The sequence below is a fragment of the Oncorhynchus masou genome, unplaced genomic scaffold (assembly GCF_036934945.1).
Source record: "Oncorhynchus masou masou isolate Uvic2021 unplaced genomic scaffold, UVic_Omas_1.1 unplaced_scaffold_623, whole genome shotgun sequence".
Lineage (NCBI taxonomy): Eukaryota > Metazoa > Chordata > Actinopteri > Salmoniformes > Salmonidae > Oncorhynchus > Oncorhynchus masou.
Window position 1 is genome coordinate 153,561 of NW_027012660.1, and position 26,459 is coordinate 180,019.

Genomic DNA, 26,459 nt, shown 5'->3' on the forward strand with positions numbered 1-26,459 from the left:
GGTCAGACTCAGTTCATCAACAACCAGGCCAGGTCAGACTCAGTCCATCAACAACCAGGTCAGACTCAGTTCATCAACAACCAGGTCAGACTCAGTTCATCAACAACCAGGTCAGACTCAGTTCATCAACAACCAGGTCAGACTCAGTTCATCAACAACCAGGTCAGACTCAGTTCATCAACAACCAGGTCAGACTCTGTTCATCAACAACCAGGTCAGGTCAGACTCTGTTCATCAACAACCAGGTCAGACACAGTTCATCAACAACCAGGTCAGACTCAGTTCATCAACAACCAGGTCAGAATCAGTTCATCAACAACCAGGTCAGACTCAGTTCATCAACAACCAGGTCAGACTCAGTTCATCAACAACCAGGTCAGACTCAGTTCATCAACAACCAGGTCAGACTCTGTTCATCAACAACCAGGTCAGACTCAGTTCATCAACAACCAGGTCAGACTCAGTTCATCAACAACCAGGTCAGACACAGTTCATCAACAACCAGGTCAGACTCAGTTCATCAACAACCAGGTCAGACTCAGTTCATCAACAACCAGGTCAGACTCAGTTCATCAACAACCAGGCCAGACTCAGTTCATCAACAACCAGGTCAGACACAGTTCATCAACAACCAGGTCAGACTCAGTTCATCAACAACCAGGTCAGACTCAGTTCATCAACAACCAGGCCAGACTCAGTTCATCAACAACCAGGTCAGACTCTGTTCATCAACAACCAGGTCAGACTCAGTTCATCAACAACCAGGTCAGACTCAGTTCATCAACAACCAGGCCAGACTCAGTTCATCAACAACCAGGTCAGACACAGTTCATCAACAACCAGGCCAGACTCAGTTCATCAACAACCAGGTCAGACTCTGTTCATCAACAACCAGGTCAGACTCAGTTCATCAACAACCAGGTCAGACACAGTTCATCAACAACCAGGTCAGACTCAGTTCATCAACAACCAGGTCAGGTCAGACTCAGTTCATCAACAACCAGGTCAGACTCAGTTCATCAACAACCAGGTCAGACTCAGTTCATCAACAACCAGGTCAGACACAGTTCATCAACAACCAGGTCAGACTCAGTTCATCAACAACCAGGTCAGACTCAGTTCATCAACAACCAGGTCAGACTCAGTTCATCAACAACCAGGTCAGACACAGTTCATCAACAACCAGGTCAGACTCAGTTCATCAACAACCAGGTCAGACTCAGTTCATCAACAACCAGGTCAGGTCAGACTCAGTTCATCAACAACCAGGTCAGACTCAGTTCATCAACAACCAGGTCAGGTCAGACTCAGTTCATCAACAACCAGGTCAGACACAGTTAATCAACAACCAGGTCAGACACAGATCATCAACAACCAGGTCAGACACAGTTCATCAACAACCAGGTCAGACACAGATCATCAACAAAGTTTCACTATGTGTCTCCTCTACTGTACTGTAGGATAAAGAGGTTTATGTTTCTAACCTCCGGTCTCTCTCTGAGTCTCTTCCCTGTGAGATATATATTTCTACCTTACAGTCTCTCTCTGAGCCTCTTCTCTGTGTCCCTCTAGGATAAAGAGTTGTACCGTTGGCCTATCAAGGAGTCTCTGAAGACGATGGTGATGTGGTGCTGGAGCATAGAGAGGACCAGGGAGGGAGACCCAGCCAGCCTACACAACAGAGCACGTAGGATCTCTCAGATCAGCCAGGTAGGAGGCAGTCACAGCCTTACAGTAACAACGTACAGTACTGACTGGGATGTGACACACTTCCAGCTGCTCCATCCATTCTAATGCACTGTGTTATACTGCTCCTAGTAATGCCTTTACGTGGTCGTCCAGTCTCCTCTCTGATTCATACACTCCACAGCTCAGTAGGGACATTCCCAACAGTAGACACTGACTGTTTCAGCACAGCGAAATATACAGTATGTCCTTCACCTGTCAGAGCAAAGTACAGGACATGTCAAGTGGATAATAGGATCTGAGACTACAGGACATGTCAAGTACCTAACAGGATCTGAGACTACAGAACATGTCAAGTATCTAACAGGATCCGAGACTACAGGACATGTCAAGTAGCTAACAGTCCTTAGAAGAGTCCTGAGACTACAGGACATGTCAAGTAGCTAACAGTCCTTAGAAGAGTCCTGAGACTACAGGACATGTCAAGTATCTAACAGTCCTTAGAAGAGTCCTGAGACTACAGGACATGTCAAGTATCTAACAGGATCCGAGACTACAGGACATGTCAAGTAGCTAACAGTCCTTAGAAGAGTCCTGAGACTACAGGACATGTCAAGTAGCTAACAGGATCCGAGACTACAGGACATGTCAAGTAGCTAACAGTCCTTAGAAGAGTCCTGAGACTACAGGACATGTCAAGTACCTAACAGGATCTGAGACTACAGGACATGTCAAGTAGCTAACAGACCTTAGAAGAGTCCTGAGACTACAGAACATGTCAAGTATTTAACAGGATCCGAGACTACAGGACATGTCAAGTAGCTAACAGGCCTGAGAAGAGTCCTGAGACTACAGAACATGTCAAGTAGCTAACAGGATCCGAGACTACAGGACATGTCAAGTATCTAACAGGCCTGAGAAGAGTCCTGAGACTACAGGACATGTCAAGTAGCTAACAGTCCTTAGAAGAGTCCTGAGACTACAGAACATGTCAAGTATCTAACAGGATCCGAGACTACAGGACATGTCAAGTAGCTAACAGTCCTTAGAAGAGTCCTGAGACTACAGGACATATCAAGTAGCTAACAGTCCTTAGAAGAGTCCTGAGACTACAGGACATGTCAAGTAGCTAACAGGATCCGAGACTACAGGACATGTCAAGTATCTAACAGGCCTGAGTAGAGTCCTGAGACTACAGGACATGTCAAGTATCTAACAGTCCTTAGAAGAGTCCTGAGACTACAGGACATGTCAAGTAGCTAACAGTCCTGAGAAGAGTCCTGAGACTACAGGACATGTCAAGTAGCTAACAGTCCTTAGAAGAGTCCTGAGACTACAGGACATGTCAAGTAGCTAACAGTCCTTAGAAGAGTCCTGAGACTACAGGACATGTCAAGTAGCTAACAGTCCTTAGAAGAGTCCTGAGACTACAGGACATATCAAGTAGCTAACAGGCCTGAGAAGAGTCCTGAGACTACAGGACATGTCAAGTATCTAACAGTCCTTAGAAGAGTCCTGAGACTACAGGACATATCAAGTAGCTAACAGGCCTGAGAAGGGTCCTGAGACTACAGGACATGTCAAGTATCTAACAGTCCTTAGAAGAGTCCTGAGACTACAGGACATATCAAGTAGCTAACAGTCCTTAGAAGAGTCCTGAGACTACAGGACATGTCAAGTATCTAACAGGATCCGAGACTACAGGACATGTCAAGTAGCTAACAGTCCTTAGAAGAGTCCTGAGACTACAGGACATGTCAAGTATCTAACAGGATCCGAGACTACAGGACATGTCAAGTAGCTAACAGTCCTTAGAAGAGTCCTGAGACTACAGGACATGTCAAGTACCTAACAGGATCCGAGACTACAGGACATGTCAAGTAGCTAACAGTCCTTAGAAGAGTCCTGAGACTACAGGACATGTCAAGTATCTAACAGTCCTGAGAAGAGTCCTGAGACTACAGGACATGTCAAGTAGCTAACAGGCCTGAGTAGAGTCCTGAGACTACAGGACATGTCAAGTAGCTAACAGTCCTTAGAAGAGTCCTGAGACTACAGGACATGTCAAGTAGCTAACAGTCCTTAGAAGAGTCATGAGACTACAGGACATGTCAAGTAGCTAACAGTCCTTAGAAGAGTCCTGAGACTACAGGACATGTCAAGTAGCTAACAGTCCTGAGAAGAGTCCTGAGACTACAGGACATGTCAAGTAGCTAACAATATCTGAGACTACAGGACATATCAAGTAGCTAACAGGCCTGAGAAGAGTCCTGAGACTACAGGACATGTCAAGTATCTAACAGGATCCGAGACTACAGGACATGTCAAGTACCTAACAGGATCCGAGACTACAGGACATGTCAAGTAGCTAACAGTCCTGAGACTACAGGACATGTCAAGTAGCTAACAGTCCTTAGAAGAGTCCTGAGACTACAGGACATGTCAAGTAGCTAACAGTCCTTAGAAGAGTCCTGAGACTACAGGACATATCAAGTAGCTAACAGTCCTTCGAAGAGTCCTGAGACTACAGGACATGTCAAGTATCTAACAGTCCTTAGAAGAGTCCTGAGACTACAGGACATATCAAGTAGCTAACAGGCCTGAGAAGGGTCCTGAGACTACAGGACATGTCAAGTATCTAACAGTCCTTAGAAGAGTCCTGAGACTACAGGACATATCAAGTAGCTAACAGTCCTTAGAAGAGTCCTGAGACTACAGGACATGTCAAGTATCTAACAGGATCCGAGACTACAGGACATGTCAAGTAGCTAACAGTCCTTAGAAGAGTCCTGAGACTACAGGACATGTCAAGTAGCTAACAGTCCTTAGAAGAGTCCTGAGACTACAGGACATGTCAAGTATTTAACAGGATCCGAGACTACAGGACATGTCAAGTAGCTAACAGGCCTGAGAAGAGTCCTGAGACTACAGAACATGTCAAGTAGCTAACAGGATCCGAGACTACAGGACATGTCAAGTATCTAACAGGCCTGAGAAGAGTCCTGAGACTACAGGACATGTCAAGTAGCTAACAGTCCTTAGAAGAGTCCTGAGACTACAGAACATGTCAAGTATCTAACAGGATCCGAGACTACAGGACATGTCAAGTAGCTAACAGTCCTTAGAAGAGTCCTGAGACTACAGGACATATCAAGTAGCTAACAGTCCTTAGAAGAGTCCTGAGACTACAGGACATGTCAAGTAGCTAACAGGATCCGAGACTACAGGACATGTCAAGTATCTAACAGGCCTGAGTAGAGTCCTGAGACTACAGGACATGTCAAGTATCTAACAGTCCTTAGAAGAGTCCTGAGACTACAGGACATGTCAAGTAGCTAACAGTCCTGAGAAGAGTCCTGAGACTACAGGACATGTCAAGTAGCTAACAGTCCTTAGAAGAGTCCTGAGACTACAGGACATGTCAAGTAGCTAACAGTCCTTAGAAGAGTCCTGAGACTACAGGACATGTCAAGTAGCTAACAGTCCTTAGAAGATTCCTGAGACTACAGGACATATCAAGTAGCTAACAGGCCTGAGAAGAGTCCTGAGACTACAGGACATGTCAAGTATCTAACAGTCCTTAGAAGAGTCCTGAGACTACAGGACATATCAAGTAGCTAACAGGCCTGAGAAGGGTCCTGAGACTACAGGACATGTCAAGTATCTAACAGTCCTTAGAAGAGTCCTGAGACTACAGGACATATCAAGTAGCTAACAGTCCTTAGAAGAGTCCTGAGACTACAGGACATGTCAAGTATCTAACAGGATCCGAGACTACAGGACATGTCAAGTAGCTAACAGTCCTTAGAAGAGTCCTGAGACTACAGAACATGTCAAGTAGCTAACAGGATCCGAGACTACAGGACATGTCAAGTATCTAACAGGCCTGAGAAGAGTCCTGAGACTACAGGACATGTCAAGTAGCTAACAGTCCTTAGAAGAGTCCTGAGACTACAGAACATGTCAAGTATCTAACAGGATCCGAGACTACAGGACATGTCAAGTAGCTAACAGTCCTTAGAAGAGTCCTGAGACTACAGGACATATCAAGTAGCTAACAGTCCTTAGAAGAGTCCTGAGACTACAGGACATGTCAAGTAGCTAACAGGATCCGAGACTACAGGACATGTCAAGTATCTAACAGGCCTGAGTAGAGTCCTGAGACTACAGGACATGTCAAGTATCTAACAGTCCTTAGAAGAGTCCTGAGACTACAGGACATGTCAAGTAGCTAACAGTCCTGAGAAGAGTCCTGAGACTACAGGACATGTCAAGTAGCTAACAGTCCTTAGAAGAGTTCTGAGACTACAGGACATGTCAAGTAGCTAACAGTCCTTAGAAGAGTCCTGAGACTACAGGACATGTCAAGTAGCTAACAGTCCTTAGAAGAGTCCTGAGACTACAGGACATATCAAGTAGCTAACAGGCCTGAGAAGAGTCCTGAGACTACAGGACATGTCAAGTATCTAACAGTCCTTAGAAGAGTCCTGAGACTACAGGACATATCAAGTAGCTAACAGGCCTGAGAAGGGTCCTGAGACTACAGGACATGTCAAGTATCTAACAGTCCTTAGAAGAGTCCTGAGACTACAGGACATATCAAGTAGCTAACAGTCCTTAGAAGAGTCCTGAGACTACAGGACATGTCAAGTATCTAACAGGATCCGAGACTACAGGACATGTCAAGTAGCTAACAGTCCTTAGAAGAGTCCTGAGACTACAGGACATGTCAAGTATCTAACAGGATCCGAGACTACAGGACATGTCAAGTAGCTAACAGTCCTTAGAAGAGTCCTGAGACTACAGGACATGTCAAGTACCTAACAGGATCCGAGACTACAGGACATGTCAAGTAGCTAACAGTCCTTAGAAGAGTCCTGAGACTACAGGACATGTCAAGTATCTAACAGTCCTGAGAAGAGTCCTGAGACTACAGGACATGTCAAGTAGCTAACAGGCCTGAGTAGAGTCCTGAGACTACAGGACATGTCAAGTAGCTAACAGTCCTTAGAAGAGTCCTGAGACTACAGGACATGTCAAGTAGCTAACAGTCCTTAGAAGAGTCATGAGACTACAGGACATGTCAAGTAGCTAACAGTCCTTAGAAGAGTCCTGAGACTACAGGACATGTCAAGTAGCTAACAGTCCTGAGAAGAGTCCTGAGACTACAGGACATGTCAAGTAGCTAACAATATCTGAGACTACAGGACATATCAAGTAGCTAACAGGCCTGAGAAGAGTCCTGAGACTACAGGACATGTCAAGTATCTAACAGGATCCGAGACTACAGGACATGTCAAGTACCTAACAGGATCCGAGACTACAGGACATGTCAAGTAGCTAACAGTCCTGAGACTACAGGACATGTCAAGTAGCTAACAGTCCTTAGAAGAGTCCTGAGACTACAGGACATGTCAAGTATCTAACAGTCCTTCGAAGAGTCCTGAGACTACAGGACATGTCAAGTAGCTAACAGTCCTTAGAAGAGTCCTGAGACTACAGGACATGTCAAGTAGCTAACAGTCCTTAGAAGAGTCCTGAGACTACAGGACATGTCAAGTATCTAACAGTCCTTCGAAGAGTCCTGAGACTACAGGACATGTCAAGTAGCTAACAGGCCTGAGAAGAGTCCTGAGACTACAGGACATGTCAAGTAGCTAACAGTCCTTAGAAGAGTCCTGAGACTACAGGACATGTCAAGTACCTAACAGGATCCGAGACTACAGGACATGTCAAGTAGCTAACAGTCCTTAGAAGAGTCCTGAGACTACAGGACATATCAAGTAGCTAACAGTCCTTCGAAGAGTCCTGAGACTACAGGACATGTCAAGTATCTAACAGTCCTTAGAAGAGTCCTGAGACTACAGGACATATCAAGTAGCTAACAGGCCTGAGAAGGGTCCTGAGACTACAGGACATGTCAAGTATCTAACAGTCCTTAGAAGAGTCCTGAGACTACAGGACATATCAAGTAGCTAACAGTCCTTAGAAGAGTCCTGAGACTACAGGACATGTCAAGTATCTAACAGGATCCGAGACTACAGGACATGTCAAGTAGCTAACAGTCCTTAGAAGAGTCCTGAGACTACAGGACATGTCAAGTATCTAACAGGATCCGAGACTACAGGACATGTCAAGTAGCTAACAGTCCTTAGAAGAGTCCTGAGACTACAGGACATGTCAAGTATTTAACAGGATCCGAGACTACAGGACATGTCAAGTAGCTAACAGGCCTGAGAAGAGTCCTGAGACTACAGAACATGTCAAGTAGCTAACAGGATCCGAGACTACAGGACATGTCAAGTATCTAACAGGCCTGAGAAGAGTCCTGAGACTACAGGACATGTCAAGTAGCTAACAGTCCTTAGAAGAGTCCTGAGACTACAGAACATGTCAAGTATCTAACAGGATCCGAGACTACAGGACATGTCAAGTAGCTAACAGTCCTTAGAAGAGTCCTGAGACTACAGGACATATCAAGTAGCTAACAGTCCTTAGAAGAGTCCTGAGACTACAGGACATGTCAAGTAGCTAACAGGATCCGAGACTACAGGACATGTCAAGTATCTAACAGGCCTGAGTAGAGTCCTGAGACTACAGGACATGTCAAGTATCTAACAGTCCTTAGAAGAGTCCTGAGACTACAGGACATGTCAAGTAGCTAACAGTCCTGAGAAGAGTCCTGAGACTACAGGACATGTCAAGTAGCTAACAGTCCTTAGAAGAGTCCTGAGACTACAGGACATGTCAAGTAGCTAACAGTCCTTAGAAGAGTCCTGAGACTACAGGACATGTCAAGTAGCTAACAGTCCTTAGAAGAGTCCTGAGACTACAGGACATATCAAGTAGCTAACAGGCCTGAGAAGAGTCCTGAGACTACAGGACATGTCAAGTATCTAACAGTCCTTAGAAGAGTCCTGAGACTACAGGACATATCAAGTAGCTAACAGGCCTGAGAAGGGTCCTGAGACTACAGGACATGTCAAGTATCTAACAGTCCTTAGAAGAGTCCTGAGACTACAGGACATATCAAGTAGCTAACAGTCCTTAGAAGAGTCCTGAGACTACAGGACATGTCAAGTATCTAACAGGATCCGAGACTACAGGACATGTCAAGTAGCTAACAGTCCTTAGAAGAGTCCTGAGACTACAGAACATGTCAAGTAGCTAACAGGATCCGAGACTACAGGACATGTCAAGTATCTAACAGGCCTGAGAAGAGTCCTGAGACTACAGGACATGTCAAGTAGCTAACAGTCCTTAGAAGAGTCCTGAGACTACAGAACATGTCAAGTATCTAACAGGATCCGAGACTACAGGACATGTCAAGTAGCTAACAGTCCTTAGAAGAGTCCTGAGACTACAGGACATATCAAGTAGCTAACAGTCCTTAGAAGAGTCCTGAGACTACAGGACATGTCAAGTAGCTAACAGGATCCGAGACTACAGGACATGTCAAGTATCTAACAGGCCTGAGTAGAGTCCTGAGACTACAGGACATGTCAAGTATCTAACAGTCCTTAGAAGAGTCCTGAGACTACAGGACATGTCAAGTAGCTAACAGTCCTGAGAAGAGTCCTGAGACTACAGGACATGTCAAGTAGCTAACAGTCCTTAGAAGAGTCCTGAGACTACAGGACATGTCAAGTAGCTAACAGTCCTTAGAAGAGTCCTGAGACTACAGGACATGTCAAGTAGCTAACAGTCCTTAGAAGAGTCCTGAGACTACAGGACATATCAAGTAGCTAACAGGCCTGAGAAGAGTCCTGAGACTACAGGACATGTCAAGTATCTAACAGTCCTTAGAAGAGTCCTGAGACTACAGGACATATCAAGTAGCTAACAGGCCTGAGAAGGGTCCTGAGACTACAGGACATGTCAAGTATCTAACAGTCCTTAGAAGAGTCCTGAGACTACAGGACATATCAAGTAGCTAACAGTCCTTAGAAGAGTCCTGAGACTACAGGACATGTCAAGTAGCTAACAGTCCTTAGAAGAGTCCTGAGACTACAGGACATGTCAAGTATCTAACAGGATCCGAGACTACAGGACATGTCAAGTAGCTAACAGTCCTTAGAAGAGTCCTGAGACTACAGGACATGTCAAGTATCTAACAGGATCCGAGACTACAGGACATGTCAAGTAGCTAACAGTCCTTAGAAGAGTCCTGAGACTACAGGACATGTCAAGTACCTAACAGGATCCGAGACTACAGGACATGTCAAGTAGCTAACAGTCCTTAGAAGAGTCCTGAGACTACAGGACATGTCAAGTATCTAACAGTCCTGAGAAGAGTCCTGAGACTACAGGACATGTCAAGTAGCTAACAGGCCTGAGTAGAGTCCTGAGACTACAGGACATGTCAAGTAGCTAACAGTCCTTAGAAGAGTCCTGAGACTACAGGACATGTCAAGTAGCTAACAGTCCTTAGAAGAGTCATGAGACTACAGGACATGTCAAGTAGCTAACAGTCCTTAGAAGAGTCCTGAGACTACAGGACATGTCAAGTAGCTAACAGTCCTGAGAAGAGTCCTGAGACTACAGGACATGTCAAGTAGCTAACAATATCTGAGACTACAGGACATATCAAGTAGCTAACAGGCCTGAGAAGAGTCCTGAGACTACAGGACATGTCAAGTATCTAACAGGATCCGAGACTACAGGACATGTCAAGTACCTAACAGGATCCGAGACTACAGGACATGTCAAGTAGCTAACAGTCCTGAGACTACAGGACATGTCAAGTAGCTAACAGTCCTTAGAAGAGTCCTGAGACTACAGGACATGTCAAGTATCTAACAGTCCTTCGAAGAGTCCTGAGACTACAGGACATGTCAAGTAGCTAACAGTCCTTAGAAGAGTCCTGAGACTACAGGACATGTCAAGTAGCTAACAGTCCTTAGAAGAGTCCTGAGACTACAGGACATGTCAAGTATCTAACAGTCCTTCGAAGAGTCCTGAGACTACAGGACATGTCAAGTAGCTAACAGGCCTGAGAAGAGTCCTGAGACTACAGGACATGTCAAGTAGCTAACAGTCCTTAGAAGAGTCCTGAGACTACAGGACATGTCAAGTACCTAACAGGATCCGAGACTACAGGACATGTCAAGTAGCTAACAGTCCTTAGAAGAGTCCTGAGACTACAGGACATGTCAAGTATCTAACAGGATCTGAGACTACAGGACATGTCAAGTAGCTAACAGTCCTTAGAAGAGTCATGAGACTTCAGGACATGTCAAGTATCTAACATGATCTGAGACTACAGGACATGTCAAGTAGCTAACAGTCCTTAGAAGAGTCCTGAGACTACAGGACATGTCAAGTAGCTAACAGTCCTTAGAAGAGTCATGAGACTACAGGACATGTCAAGTAGCTAACAGTCCTTAGAAGAGTCCTGAGACTACAGGACATGTCAAGTAGCTAACAGTCTTGTCTCTCCCTCTGTGTTCTGTCCAGCAACACTCTGTCGAAGGAGCTCCAGGTTTCAGCCCCAGACCCATCGACATGAGCAATGTCACACTGTCCCGGGACCTGCACGTGAGTGACATGCTACACATACTCTAAGTGACACGCTACACGTACGCTGAGTGACACGATACACATACTCTGAGTGACACGCTAACCATATTCTGAGTGACATTCTACACGTACACTGAGTACCATGTGACACGCTACACATAATCTGAGTGACATGCTACACATACTCTGAGTGACACGCTACACATGCTCTGAGTGACACACTACACATACTCTGAGTGACACGCTACACATACTCTGAGTGACACGCTACACGTACTCTGAGTTACACGCTACACGTACTATGAGTGACACGCTACACATACTCTGAGTGACACGCTACACATACTCTGAGTGACACGCTACACATACTCTGAGTGACACGCTACACATGCTCTGAGTGACACACTACACATACTCTGAGTGACACGCTACACATACTCTGAGTGACACGCTACACGTACTCTGAGTGACACGCTACACGTACTCTGAGTGACACGCTACACAGACTCTGAGTGACACGCTACACATACTCTGAGTGACACGCTACACTGCTGAACGCTGCTCATTCTGTGTTACTTGCAACACAAGATGTGCGTATAATGGTTATGACAAAGCGAGCCCCAGTCTAGTTGTTAACGTGAGTGTTTCTTATGTCTCTTCAGTCTATGGCAGAACTGCTTGCAGAGAACTATCATAATATTTGGGCAAAGAAGAAGAAACTTGAACTGGAAGCCAAAGGTGCGTACAGTCGGACAGATTGTCCTTTAGGACAGACTTACCTCTGGTCCGCTTCCAACACCAAGTAACCTGCTGTTCCCGGTCTTGATTTGGTAACTGGTTTCTTGTCCTTGATCTGTTGCTGTGCCCCTCTGTACCTCTCTCTCTCTGTCTCCTGTGTTTGATAGGTAGAACAGTACTCTTTACTGATGAAGGTAACATGACGTCCAACTGCAGCTCACACTGCTGCTAGACATCCTACTAGAGACCTTAGATAGCTGCTAGACATCCAACTAGAGACCTTAGATAGCTGCTAGACATCCAACTAGAGACCTTAGATAGCTGCTAGACATCCAACTAGAGACCTTAGATATATGTTAGACATCCAACTAGAGACCTTAGATATCTGTTAGACATCCAACTAGAGACCTTAGATATCTGTTAAACATCCAACTAGAGACCTTAGATAGCTGCTAGACATCCAACTAGAGACCTTAGATATCTGTTAAACATCCAACTACAGACATTAGATAGCTGCTAGACATCCAACTAGAGACCTTAGATAGCTGCTAGACATCCAACTAGAGACCTTAGATATCTGCTAGACATCCAACTAGAGACCTTAGATAGCTGCTAGACATCCAACTAGAGACCTTAGATATCTGTTAACATCCAACTAGAGACATTAGATATCTGTTAAACATCCAACTACAGACATTAGATAGCTGCTAGACATCCAACTAGAGACCTTAGATAGCTGCTAGACATCCAACTAGAGACCTTAGATATCTGTTAAACATCCAACTACAGACATTAGATAGCTGCTAGACATCCAACTAGAGACCTTAGATATCTGATAAACATCCAACTAGAGACAGAGACCTTAGCTATAGAGACCAGAGACCTTAGATATACTAGAGACCTTAGATATATGTTAGAGACAGAACTAGAGACCTTAGATATATGTTAGAGACAGAACTAGAGACCTTAGATATATGTTAGAGACAGAACTAGAGACCTTAGATAGCTGTTAGAGACAGAACTGGAGGACATTAGGTAGCTGTTAGAGACAGAACTAGAGACCTTAGATAGCTGTTAGAGACAGAACTAGAGACATTAGATAGCTGTTAGAGACAGAACTAGAGACCTTAGATAGCTGTTAGAGACAGAACTAGAGACATTAGGTAGCTGTTAGAGGCAGCACTAGAGGACATTAGATAGCTGTTAGTGACAGAACTAGAGACATTAGATAGCTGTTAGAGACAGAACTAGAGGACATTAGATAGCTGTTAGTGACAGAACTAGAGGACATTAGATAGCTGTTAGAGACAGAACTAGAGACATTAGATAGCTGTTAGAGACAGAACTAGAGGACATTAGATAGCTGTTAGAGACAGAACTAGAGGACATTAGATAGCTGTTAGTGACAGAACTAGAGGACATTAGATAGCTGTTAGAGACAGAACTAGAGGACATTAGATAGCTGTTAGTGACAGAACTAGAGACATTAGATAGCTGTTAGAGACAGAACTAGAGACATTAGATAGCTGTTAGAGACAGAACTAGAGACATTAGATAGCTGTTAGAGACAGAACTAGAGACATTAGATAGCTGTTAGAGACAGAACTAGAGACATTAGATAGCTGTTAGTGACAGAACTAGAGACATTAGATAGCTGTTAGTGACAGAACTAGAGACATTAGATAGCTGTTAGTGACAGAACTAGAGACATTAGATAGCTGTTAGAGACAGAACTAGAGACATTAGATAGCTGTTAGAGACAGAACTAGAGACATTAGATAGCTGTTAGAGACAGAACTAGAGACATTAGATAGCTGTTAGAGACAGAACTAGAGACATTAGATAGCTGTTAGAGACAGAACTAGAGACATTAGATAGCTGTTAGAGACAGAACTAGAGACATTAGATAGCTGTTAGAGACAGAACTAGAGACATTAGATAGCTGTTAGAGACAGAACTAGAGACATTAGATAGCTGTTAGAGACAGAACTAGAGACATTAGATCGCTGCACCTCAGAATCAGCAGCAGGAGTACTACCTGAGATAGCTGGTTTTAAACTCTGTGTAGTTGCACTGTAGGTTAATGACTGTGTTGGCCTGGCCCACAGCTATACTGTGTTAATCTGGGCCCACAGCTATACTATGTAGGCTGGGCCCACAGCTATACTATGTTGGCTGGGCCCACAGCTAAACTGTGTTGGCTGGGCTCACAGCTATACTGTGTTGGCTGTGCCCACAGCTATACTGTGTTGGCTGTGCCCACAGCTATACTGTGTTGGCTGGGCCCACAGCTATACTGTGTTGGCTGGGCACACAGCTGTACTGTGTTGGCTGGGCTCACAGCTGTACTGTGTTGGCTGGGTTCACAGCCATACTGTGTTGGCTGGGCCCACAGCGATACTGTTGGCTTGGCTCACAGCTATACTGTGTTGGCTGGGCCCACAGCTATACTGTGTTGGCTGGGCCCACAGCTATACTGTGTTGGCTGGGCCCACAGCTATACTGTGTTGGCTGGGCCCACAGCTATACTGTGTTGGCTGGGCCCACAGCTATACTGTGTTGGCTGGGCCCACAGCTATACTGTGTTGGCTGGGCTCACAGACATACTGTGTTGGCTGGGCCCACAGCTATACTGTGTTGGCTGGGCCCACAGCTATACTGTGTTGGCTGGGCTCACAGCTATACTGTGTTGGCTGGGCTCACTGTGTTGGCTGGGCCCACAGCTATACTGTGTTGGCTGGGCCCACAGCTATACTGTGTTGGCTGGGCCCACAGCTATACTGTGTTGGCTGGGCTCACAGACATACTGTGTTGGCTGGGCTCACAGCTGTACTGTGTTGGCTGTGCCCACAGCTATACTGTGTTGGCTGGGCTCACAGACATACTGTGTTGGCTGGGCTCACAGCTATACTGTGTTGGCTGGGCTCACAGCTATACTGTGTTGGCTGGGCCCACTGTGTTGGCTGGGCCCACAGCTATCCTGTGTTGGCTGGGCCCACTGTGTTGGCTGGGCCCACAGCTATCCTGTGTTGGCTGGGCCCACAGCTATCCTGTGTTGGCTGGGCCCACTGTGTTGGCTGGGCCCACAGCTATCCTGTGTTTGCTGGGCTCACAGACATACTGTGTTGGCTGAGCTCACAGCTATACTGTGTTGGCTGGGCCCACAGCTATATTGTTGGCTGGGCCCACAGCTATACTGTTGGCTGGGCCCACAGCTATACTGTTGGCTGGGCCCACAGCAATACTGTGTTGGCTGGGCCCACAGCTATACTGTTGGCTGGGCCCACAGCTATACTGTGTTGGCTGGGCTCACAGACATACTGTGTTGGCTGGGCCCACAGCTATACTGTGTTGGCTGGGCCCACAGCAATACTGTGTTGGCTGGGCTCACAGACATACTGTGTTGGCAGGGCCCACAGCTATACTGTGTTGGCTGGGCTCACAGACATACTGTGTTGGCTGGGCCCACAGCAATACTGTGTTGGCTGGGCTCACAGACATACTGTGTTGGCTGGGCCCACTGTGTTGGCTGGGCCCACAGCTATACTGTGTTGGCTGGGCCCACAGCAATACTGTGTTGGCTGGGCTCACAGACATACTGTGTTGGCTGGGCCCACTGTGTTGGCTGGGCTCACAGCTATACTGTTGGCTGGGCCCACAGCTATACTATACTGCTCACACAAGGACAAGGACTCTCCAAACAGTCACTCCTGCTTCGTGGACGTGCTATAGTAGTACACTTGTAGTTTTGCTTTGCACCTGATTTCCTAACTGCTGGTTTGATTGCAGTTCAGTTAACAACCAGCAGGTGTCACTGTGACACTGTGTGAAGTCCTCTCATTCACTGACGCTGCAACGGTCAATGTCCCCACTATTTTCAAACATCCAAAATGTCTTTCTCTGTCTCAGTTTTCCCTCTGATCTTGTTCCAGGAGGAGGGAACCATCCGTTACTGGTGCCCTATGACACGCTCACCGCCAGAGAGAAATCCAAAGACAGAGGAAAAGCCCAAGACATTCTCAAGTTCTTTCAGATTAATGGCTACACTGTGTCCAGGTGAGGATGGCTACACTGTGTCCAGGTGAGGATGGCTACACTGTGTCCAGGTGAGGATGGCTACACTGTGTCCAGGTGAGGATGGCTACACTGTGTCCAGGTGAGGATGGCTACACTGTGTCCAGGTGAGGATGGCTACACTGTGTCCCGGTGAGGATGGTTAGACTGTGTCCAGGTGAGGATGGCTACACTGTGTCCAGGTGAGGATGGCTACACTGTGTCCAGGTGAGGGTGGTTAGACTATGTCCAGGTGAGGATGGTTAGACTGTGTCCAGGTGAGGATGGTTAGACTGTGTCCAGGTGAGGATGGTTAGACTGTGTCCAGGTGAGGATGGTTAGACTGTGTCCAGGTGAGGATGGTTAGACTGTGTCCAGGTGAGGATGGTTAGACTGTGTCCAGGTGAGGATGGTTAGACTGTGTCCAGGTGAGGATGGTTAGACTGTGTCCAGGTGAGGATGGTTATACTGTGTCCAGGTGAGGATGGTTAGACTGTGTCCAGGTGAGGATGGTTAGACTGTGTCCAGGTGAGGATGGTTAGACTGTGTCCAGGTGAGGATGGTTAGACTGTGTCCAGGTGAGGATGGTTAGACTGTGTCCAGGTGAGGATGGTTAGACTGTGTCCAGGTGAGGATGGTTATACTGTGTCCAGGTGAGGATGGTTAGACTGTGTCCAGGTGAGGATGGTTAGACTGTGTCCAGGTGAGGATGGTTAGACTGTGTCCAGGTGAGGATGGTTAGACTGTGTCCAGGTGAGGATGGCTACACTGTCTCCAGGTGAGGATGGTTAGACTGTGTCCAGGTGAGGATGGTTATACTGTGTCCAGGTGAGGATGGTTAGACTGTGTCCAGGTGAGGATGGCTACACTGTGTCCAGGTGAGGATGGTTATACTGTGTCCAGGTGAGGGTGGTTAGACTGTGTCCAGGTGAGGATGGTTAGACTGTGTCCAGGTGCGGATGGTTAGACTGTGTCCAGGTGAGGATGGTTAGACTGTGTCCAGGTGAGGATGGTTAGACTGTGTCCAGGTGAGGATGGCTACACTGTGTCCAGGTGAGGATGGTTAGACTGTGTCCAGGTGAGGATGGTTATACTGTGTCCAGGTGAGGATGGTTAGACTGTGTCCAGGTGAGGATGGCTACACTGTGTCCAGGTGAGGATGGTTAGACTGTGTTCAGGTGAGGATGGCTACACTGTGTCCAGGTGAGGATGGTTAGACTGTGTCCAGGTGAGGATGGTTAGACTGTGTCCAGGTGAGGATGGTTAGACTGTGTCCAGGTGAGGATGGTTAGACTGTGTCCAGGTGAGGGTGGTTATACTGTGTCCAGGTGAGGGTGGTTAGACTGTGTCCAGGTGAGGATGGTTAGACTGTGTCCAGGTGAGGATGGTTAGACTGTGTTCAGGTGAGGATGTGTCCAGCTAAGGATGGTTTGACTGTGTCCAGGTGAGGATGGTTAGACTGTGTCCAGGTGAGGATGGTTAGACTGTGTCCAGGTGAGGATGGTTAGACTGTGTCCAGGTGAGGATGGTTAGACTGTGTCCAGGTGAGGATGGTTAGACTGTGTCCAGGTGAGGATGGTTAGACTGTGTCCAGGTGAGGATGGTTAGACTGTGTCCAGGTGAGGATGGTTATACTGTGTCCAGGTGAGGATGGTTTGACTGTGTCCAGGTGAGGATGGTTAGACTGTGTCCAGGTGAGGATGGCTACACTGTGTCCAGGTGAGGATGGTTAGACTGTGTCCAGGTGAGGATGGTTAGACTGTGTCCAGGTGAGGATGGCTACACTGTGTCCAGGTGAGGATGGCTACACTGTGTCCAGGTGAGGATGGCTACACTGTGTCCAGGTGAGGATGGCTACACTGTGTCCAGGTGAGGATGGCTACACTGTGTCCAGGTGAGGATGGCTACACTGTGTCCAGGTGAGGATGGCTACACTGTGTCCAGGTGAGGATGGCTACACTGTGTCCAGGTGAGGATGGTTATACTGTGTCCAGGTGAGGATGGCTACACTGTGTCCAGGTGAGGATGGTTATACTGTGTCCAGGTGAGGATGGTTAGACTGTGTCCAGGTGAGGATGGCTACACTGTGTCCAGGTGAGGATGGTTAGACTGTGTCCAGGTGAGGATGGTTATACTGTGTCCAGGTGAGGATGGTTATACTGTGTCCAGGTGAGGATGGTTACACTGTGTCCAGGTGAGGATGGTTATACTGTGTCCAGGTGAGGATGGTTATACTGTGTCCAGGTGAGGATGGTTAGACTGTGTCCAGGTGAGGATGGTTATACTGTGTCCAGGTGAGGATGGTTAGACTGTGTCCAGGTGAGGATGGTTATACTGTGTCCAGGTGAGGATGGTTATACTGTGTCCAGGTGAGGATGGTTAGACTGTGTCCAGGTGAGGATGGTTATACTGTGTCCATGTGAGGATGGTTATACTGTGTCCAGGTGAGGGTGGTTATACTGTGTCCAGGTGAGGATGGTTATACTGTGTCCAGGTGAGGATGGTTATACTGTGTCCAGGTGAGGATGGTTAGACTGTGTCCAGGTGAGGATGGTTAGACTGTGTCCAGGTGAGGATGGTTATACTGTGTCCAGGTGAGGATGGTTAGACTGTGTCCAGGTGAGGATGGTTATACTGTGTCCAGGTGAGGATGGTTTTACTGTGTCCAGGTGAGGATGGTTATACTGTGTCCAGGTGAGGATGTGTCCAGGTGAGGATGGTTATACTGTGTCCAGGTGAGGATGGTTATATTGTGTCCAGGTGAGGATGGTTAGACTGTGTCCAGGTGAGGATGGTTATACTGTGTCCAGGTGAGGATGGTTAGACTGTGTCCAGGTGAGGATGGTTATACTGTGTCCAGGTGAGGATGGTTATACTGTGTCCAGGTGAGGATGGCTGCACTGTGTCCAGGTGAGGATGGTTATACTGTGTCCAGGTGAGGATGGTTATACTGTGTCCAGGTGAGGATGGTTAGACTGTGTCCAGGTGAGGATGGTTATACTGTGTCCAGGTGAGGATGGTTATACTGTGTCCAGGTGAGGATGGTTATACTGTGTCCAGGTGAGGATGGTTATACTGTGTCCAGGTGAGGATGGTTATACTGTGTCCAGGTGAGGATGGTTATACTGTGTCCAGGTGAGGATGGTTAGACTGTGTCCAGGTGAGGATGGTTATACTGTGTCCAGGTGAGGATGGTTAGACTGTGTCCAGGTGAGGATGGTTAGACTGTGTCCAGGTGAGGATGGTTATACTGTGTCCAGGTGAGGATGGTTATACTGTGTCCAGGTGAGGATGGTTACACTGTGTCCAGGTGAGGATGGTTATACTGTGTCCAGGTGAGGATGGTTATACTGTTTCCAGGTGAGGATGGTTAGACTGTGTCCAGGTGAGGATGGCTACACTGTGTCCAGGTGAGGATGGTTATACTGTGTCCAGGTGAGGATGGTTAGACTGTGTCCAGGTGAGGATGGTTATACTGTGTCCAGGTGAGGATGGTTATACTGTGTCCAGGTGAGGATGGTTATACTGTTTCCAGGTGAGGATGGTTAGACTGTGTCCAGGTGAGGATGGTTATACTGTGTCCAGGTGAGGATGGTTATACTGTGTCCAGGTGAGGATGGTTAAACTGTGTCCAGGTGAGGATGGTTAGACTGTGTCCAGGTGAGGATCGGTTATACTGTGTCCAGGTGAGGATGGCTACACTGTGTCCAGGTGAGGATGGCTACACTGTGTCCAGGTGAGGATGGTTAGACTGTGTCCAGGTGAGGATGGTTATACTGTGTCCAGGTGTGGATGGTTAGACTGTGTCCAGGTGAGGATGTGTCCAGGTGAGGATGGTTAGACTGTGTCCAGGTGAGGATGTGTCCAGGTGAGGATGGTTAGACTGCGTCCAGGTGAGGATGTGTCCAGGTGAGGATGGTTAGACTGTGTCCATGTGAGGATGGTTAGACTGTGTCCAGGTGCGTATGGTTATACTGTGTCCAGGTGAGGATGGTTATACTGTGTCCAGGTGAGGATGGTTAGACTGTGTCCAGGTGAGGGTGGCTACACTGTGTCCAGGTGAGGATGGTTAGACTGTGTCCAGGTGAGGATGGTTATACTGTGTCCAGGTGTGGATGGTTAGACTGTGTCCAGGTGAGGATGTGTCCAGGTGAGGATGGTTAGACTGTGTCCAGGTGAGGATGTGTCCAGGTGAGGATGGTTAGACTGCGTCCAGGTGAGGATGTGTCCAGGTGAGGATGGTTATACTGTGTCCAGGTGAGGATGGTTATACTGTGTCCAGGTGAGGATGGTTAGACTGTGTCCAGGTGAGGATGGTTATACTGTGTCCAGGTGAGGATGGTTATACTGTGTCCAGGTGAGGATGGTTATACTGTGTCCAGGTGCGGATGGTTAGACTGTGTCCAGGTGAGGATGGTTAGACTGTGTCCAGGTGCGGATGGTTAGACTGTGTCCAGGTGAGGATGGTTATACTGTGTCCAGGTGCGGATGGTTAGACTGTGTCCAGGTGAGGATGGTTATACTGTGTCCAGGTGAGGATGGTTAGACTGTGTCCAGGTGAGGATGGTTATACTGTGTCCAGGTGAGGATGGTTAGACTGTGTCCAGGTGAGGATGGTTATACTGTGTCCAGGTGAGGATGGTTAGACTGTGTCCAGGTGAGGATGGTTATACTGTGTCCAGGTGAGGATGGTTTGACTGTGTCCAGGTGAGGGTGGTTAGACTGTGTCCAGGTGAGGATGGTTATACTGTGTCCAGGTGAGGATGGTTATACTGTGTCCAGGTGAGGATGGTTAGACTGTGTCCAGGTGAGGATGGTTATACTGTGTCCAGGTGAGGATGGTTAGACTGTGTCCAGGTGAGGATGGTTAGACTGTGTCCAGGTGAGGATGGTTATACTGTGTCCAGGTGAGGGTGGTTAGACTGTGTCCAGGTGAGGATGGTTAGACTGTGTCCAGGTGAGGATGTGTCCAGGTGTGGATGGTTATACTGTGTCCAGGTGAGGATGGTTAGACTGTGTCCAGGTGAGGATGGTTATACTGTGTCCAGGTGAGGGTGGTTAGACTGTGTCCATGTGAGGATGGTTAGACTGTGTCCAGGTGAGGATGGTTATACTGTGTCCAGGTGAGGATGGTTAGACTGTGTCCAGGTGAGGATGGTTAGACTGTGTCCAGGTGAGGATGGCTACACTGTGTCCAGGTGAGGATGGTGAGACTGTGTCCAGGTGAGGATGGTTAGACTGTGTCCAGGTGAGGATGGCTACACTGTGTCCAGGTGAGGATGGTTATACTGTGTCCAGGTGAGGATGGCTACACTGTGTCCAGGTGAGGATGGCTACACTGTGTCCAGGTGAGGGTGGTTAGACTGTGTCCAGGTGAGGATGGTTATACTGTGTCCAGGTGAGAATGGTGAGATTGTGTCCAGGTGAGGATGGCTGCACTGTGTCCAGGTGAGGATGGCTACACTGTGTCCAGGTGAGGATGGCTACACTGTGTCCAGGTGAGGATGGTTATACTGTGTCCAGGTGAGGATGGTTAGACTGTGTCCAGGTGAGGATGTGTCCAGGTGAGGATAGTTAGACTGTGTCCAGGTGAGGATGGTTAGACTGTGTCCAGGTGAGGATGGTTAGACTGTGTCCAGGTGAGGATGGTTAGACTGTGTCCAGGTGAGGATGGTTAGACTGTTTCCATGTGAGGATGGTTAGACTGTGTCCAGGTGAGGATGTGTCCAGGTGAGGATAGTTAGACTGTGTCCAGGTGAGGATGGTTATACTGTGTCCAGGTGAGGATGGTTATACTGTGTCCAGGTGAGGATGGTTAGACTGTGTCCAGGTGAGGATGTGTCCAGGTGAGGATAGTTAGACTGTGTCCAGGTGAGGATGGTTAGACTGTGTCCAGGTGAGGATGGTTAGACTGTGTCCAGGTGAGGATGGTTAGACTGTGTCCAGGTGAGGATGGTTAGACTGTGTCCATGTGAGGATGGTTAGACTGTGTCCAGGTGAGGATGGTTAGACTGTGTCCAGGTGAGGATGGCTACACTGTGTCCAGGTGAGGGTGGTTAGACTGTCTGACTGATTGATTGACTGACAGGTTGTTAACTGATTATCTGACTGACTGACTGACTGTCTGTCTATCAGTATGTAAGCTTGACTGACTGATTGTCTGACTGGCTGACTGACTGACTGACTGACTGACTGGCGGGCTGGCTGGCTGACTGACTGACTGGCTGGCTGACTGGCTAGCTGACTGGCTGGCTGACTGATTGTCTTGCTGGCTGACTGACTGATTGGCTGGCTGGCTGACTGATAGTCTGACTGGCTGTCTGGCTGACTGATTGGCTGACTGACTGACTGGCTGACTGATTGTCTGGCTGGCTGGCTGTCTGGGTGACTGTTTGTCTGGCTGACTGATTGTCTGACTGGCGGGCTGGCTGGCTGACTGACAGGCTGACTGATTGTCTGACTGGCTGGCTTCTTGGCTGACTGACTGGCTGATTGATTGTCTGACTGGCTGGCTGACTGACTGGCTGACTGATTGTCTGACTGACTGGCTTCCTGGCTGACTGACTGGCTGACTGATTGTCTTGCTGGCTGGCTGACTGATTGTCTGATTGGCTGGCTTCCTGGCTGACTGACTGGCTGACTGATTGTCTGACTGGCTGGCTTCTTGGCTGACTGACTGGCTGATTGATTGTCTGACTGGCTGGCTGACTGACTGGCTGACTGATTGTCTGACTGACTGGCTTCCTGGCTGACTGACTGGCTGACTGATTGTCTTGCTGGCTGGCTGACTGATTGTCTGACTGGCTGGCTTCCTGGCTGACTGACTGGCTGACTGATTGTCTGACTGGTCGGCTGGCTGACTGACTGATTGACTGGCTGACTGATTGTCTGACTGGCTGACTGACTGACTGACTGACTGGCTGACTGATTGTCTGACTGGCTGGCGGACTGGTTTATCTCTACAGGGCCATGAAAGAGCAGGAGTTGGATAGTCCCTCCATGGAGAAGCGATTTGCCTACACCTTCCTGCAGCAGCTCATCACTTACGTAGACGAGGCCCACGAACACATGCTGGAGTCTGGTGAGGATAACACTTCACATTGGTTACGTCCCCAATGGCACCCTATTGCCATAGGGCTTTGGTCAACAGTAGTGCACTACATAGGGAATAGGGTGCCATAGAGCTCTGGTCAACAGTAGTGCACTACATAGCGAATAGGGTGCCATAGAGCTCTGGTCAACAGTAGTGCACTACATAGGGAATAGGGTGCCATAGAGCTCTGGTCAACAGTAGTGCACTACATAGGGAATAGGGTGCCATAGAGCTCTGGTCAACAGTAGTGCACTACATAGGGTATAGGGTGCCATAGAGCTCTGGTCAACAGTAGTGCACTACATAGGGAATAGGGTGCCATAGAGCTCTGGTCAACAGTAGTGCACTACATAGGGAATAGGGTGCCATAGAGCTCTGGTCAACAGTAGTGCACTACATAGGGAATAGGGTGCCATAGAGCTCTGGTCAACAGTAGTGCACTACATAGGGAATAGGGTGCCATAGAGCTCTGGTCAACAGTAGTGCACTACATAGGGAATAGGGTGCCATAGAGCTCTGGTCAACAGTAGTGCACTACATAGTGAATAGGGTGCCATAGAGCTCTGGTCAACAGTAGTGCACTATATAGGGTATGGGATGCCATAGAGCTCTGGTCAACAGTAGTGCACTATATAGGGTATAGGGTGTCATAGGGCTCTGGTCAACAGTAGTGCACTATATAGGGAATAGGGCTGTAGCATAAAGTAGTGCACTATATAGGGAATAGGGCTGTAACATAAAGTAGTGCACTATATAGGGAATAGGTCTGTAGTATAAAGTAGTGCACTATATAGGGAATAGGGCTGGAGCATAAAGTAGTGCACTATATAGGGAATAGGGCTGTAACATAAAGTAGTGCACTATATAGGAAATAGGGCTGTAGCATAAAGTAGTGCACCATATAGGGAATAGGGTGCCATTGGGGATTAAGACACTGTCTGCCACTGAAATGACTATTACTTCAATTTAAACATTAACAATACTAATGTCTATTAGTCCACTAAATCCTGTTGTCCCTGTTCTGATGTCCCCCTCCCCTCTATAAGATGTTGGGACACTACCTAATGTCTATTATCCCACTAAATCCTGTTGTCCCTGTTCTGATGCCCCCCCCCCCTCTATAAGACGTTGGGACACCACTGAAAGGAGAGAGCGTTCCTCACGAGCAGCAGATGAAGTTTTTTGGAAAGGTGAGCCTGACTCCGGCCTGCTTTTGTCCACCATGTCCCACCACCTCAACAACCGAACACACAAACAGCAACCTCAGGAGACCAAATAGCATTTACGGAATATACTGAGCTCCAACCGTAGTGGGACAAATCAGATCATTAGTTCATTAGTCACGTGACTTACAGGCTTACAGGCTCTAACCAACAGTGCAAAAATGGTATTAGATTAACAATAGTAAGTAAAGAAATAAAACAACAGTAAAAAGACAGGCTATATACAGTAGAGAGGCTATATACAGTAGAGAGGCCATATACAGTAGAGAGGCTATATACAGTAGAGGGGCTATATACAGTAGAGAGGCTATATACAGTAGAGGCTATATATAGTAGAGAGGTTATATACAGTAGAGAGGCTATATACAGTAGAGGCTATATACAGTAGCGAGGCTACATACAGTAGAGAGGTTATATACAGTAGAGAGGTTATATACAGTAGAGAGGCTATATACAGTAGAGAGGCTATATACAGTAGAGAGGTTATATACAGTAGAGAGGTTATATACAGTAGAGAGGCTATATACAGTAGAGAGGTTATATACAGTAGAGAGGCTATATACAGTAGAGAGGCTATATACAGTAGAGAGGTTATATACAGTAGAGAGGTTATATACAGTAGAGAGGTTATATACAGTAGAGAGGCTATATACAGTAGAGAGGTTATATACAGTAGAGAGGCTATATACAGTAGAGAGGCTATATACAGAAGAGGTTATATACAGTAGAGAGGTTATATACAGTAGAGAGGTTATATACAGTAGAGAGGTTATATACAGTAGAGAGGCTATATACAGTAGAGAGGCTATATACAGAAGAGGCTATATACAGTAGAGAGGCTATATACAGTAGAGAGGCCATATACAGTAGATGCTACATACAGTAGAGAGGCTATATACAGTAGAGGCTATATACAGTAGAGGCTATATACAGTAGAGGCTATATACAGGAGAGGCTATATACAGGAGAGGCTATATACAGTAGAGGCTATATACAGGAGAGGCTATATACAGGAGAGGCTATATACAGTAGAGGCTATATACAGTAGAGGCTATATACAGTAGAGGCTATATACAGTAGAGGCTATATACAGTAGAGAGGCTATATACAGTAGAGGCTATATACAGTAGAGGCTATATACAGTAGAGAGGCTATATACAGTAGAGGCTATATACAGTAGAGGCTATATACAGTAGAGAGGCTATATACAGTAGAGAGGCTATATACAGTAGAGAGGTTATATACAGTAGAGAGGCTATATACAGTAGAGAGGTTATATACAGTAGAGAGTCTATATACAGTAGAGAGGCTATATACAGTAGAGGCTATATACAGTAGACAGGTTATATACAGTAGAGAGGCTATATACAGTAGAGGTTATATACAGTAGAGAGGCTATATACAGTAGAGAGGCTATATAAAGTAGAGGCTATATAAAGTAGAGGTTATATACAGTAGAGAGGCTATATGCAGTAGAGGTTATATACAGTAGAGAGGCTATATACAGTAGAGAGGCTATATACAGTAGAGGCTATATACAGTAGAGAGGCTATATACAGTAGAGGCTATATACAGTAGAGAGGCTATATACAGTAGAGAGGCTATATACAGTAGAGAGGCTGTATACAGTAGAGAGGCTATATACAGTAGAGAGGTTATATACAGTAGATAGGCTATATACAGTAGAGAGGCTATATACAGAGAGGCTACATACAGTAGAGAGGCTATATACAGAGAGGCTACATACAGTAGAGAGGCTATATACAGTAGAGAGGCTATATACAGTAGAGAGGCTATAGACAGACACCTGTTAGTCAGGCTGATTGAGGTAGTATGTACATGTAGATATGGTTAAAGTGACTCTGCATATTTGATGAACAGAGAGTAGCAGTAGCGTAAGTGACACATGTTGGGTTGTTTTGGCTCCGTACTCCAGCACGCTGGACTCGGAATTATACAATTACTATGAGGTTAAAGTGCAACCTGTCAGCTTTAATTTCCATATCAGGTAAGAAAGTGACAGAGGCTTAAATATCATACCTCCCCAAAATGCCATATCCTCTGTTATTGTAATCTTGAGAGGTTAGCATGTCTTGGAGGTATGCTAACCTCCCCTGTTATTGTAATGATGAGAGGTTAGCATGTCT

The 26,459-nt window shown here is 46.8% G+C and overlaps 1 pseudogene; it reads left to right on the forward strand.

Annotated features, from left to right (window-relative positions):
- Positions 1-26,459, forward strand: part of LOC135536472 (ryanodine receptor 2-like) — a 317,124-nt pseudogene that overhangs the window by 144,291 nt on the left and 146,374 nt on the right.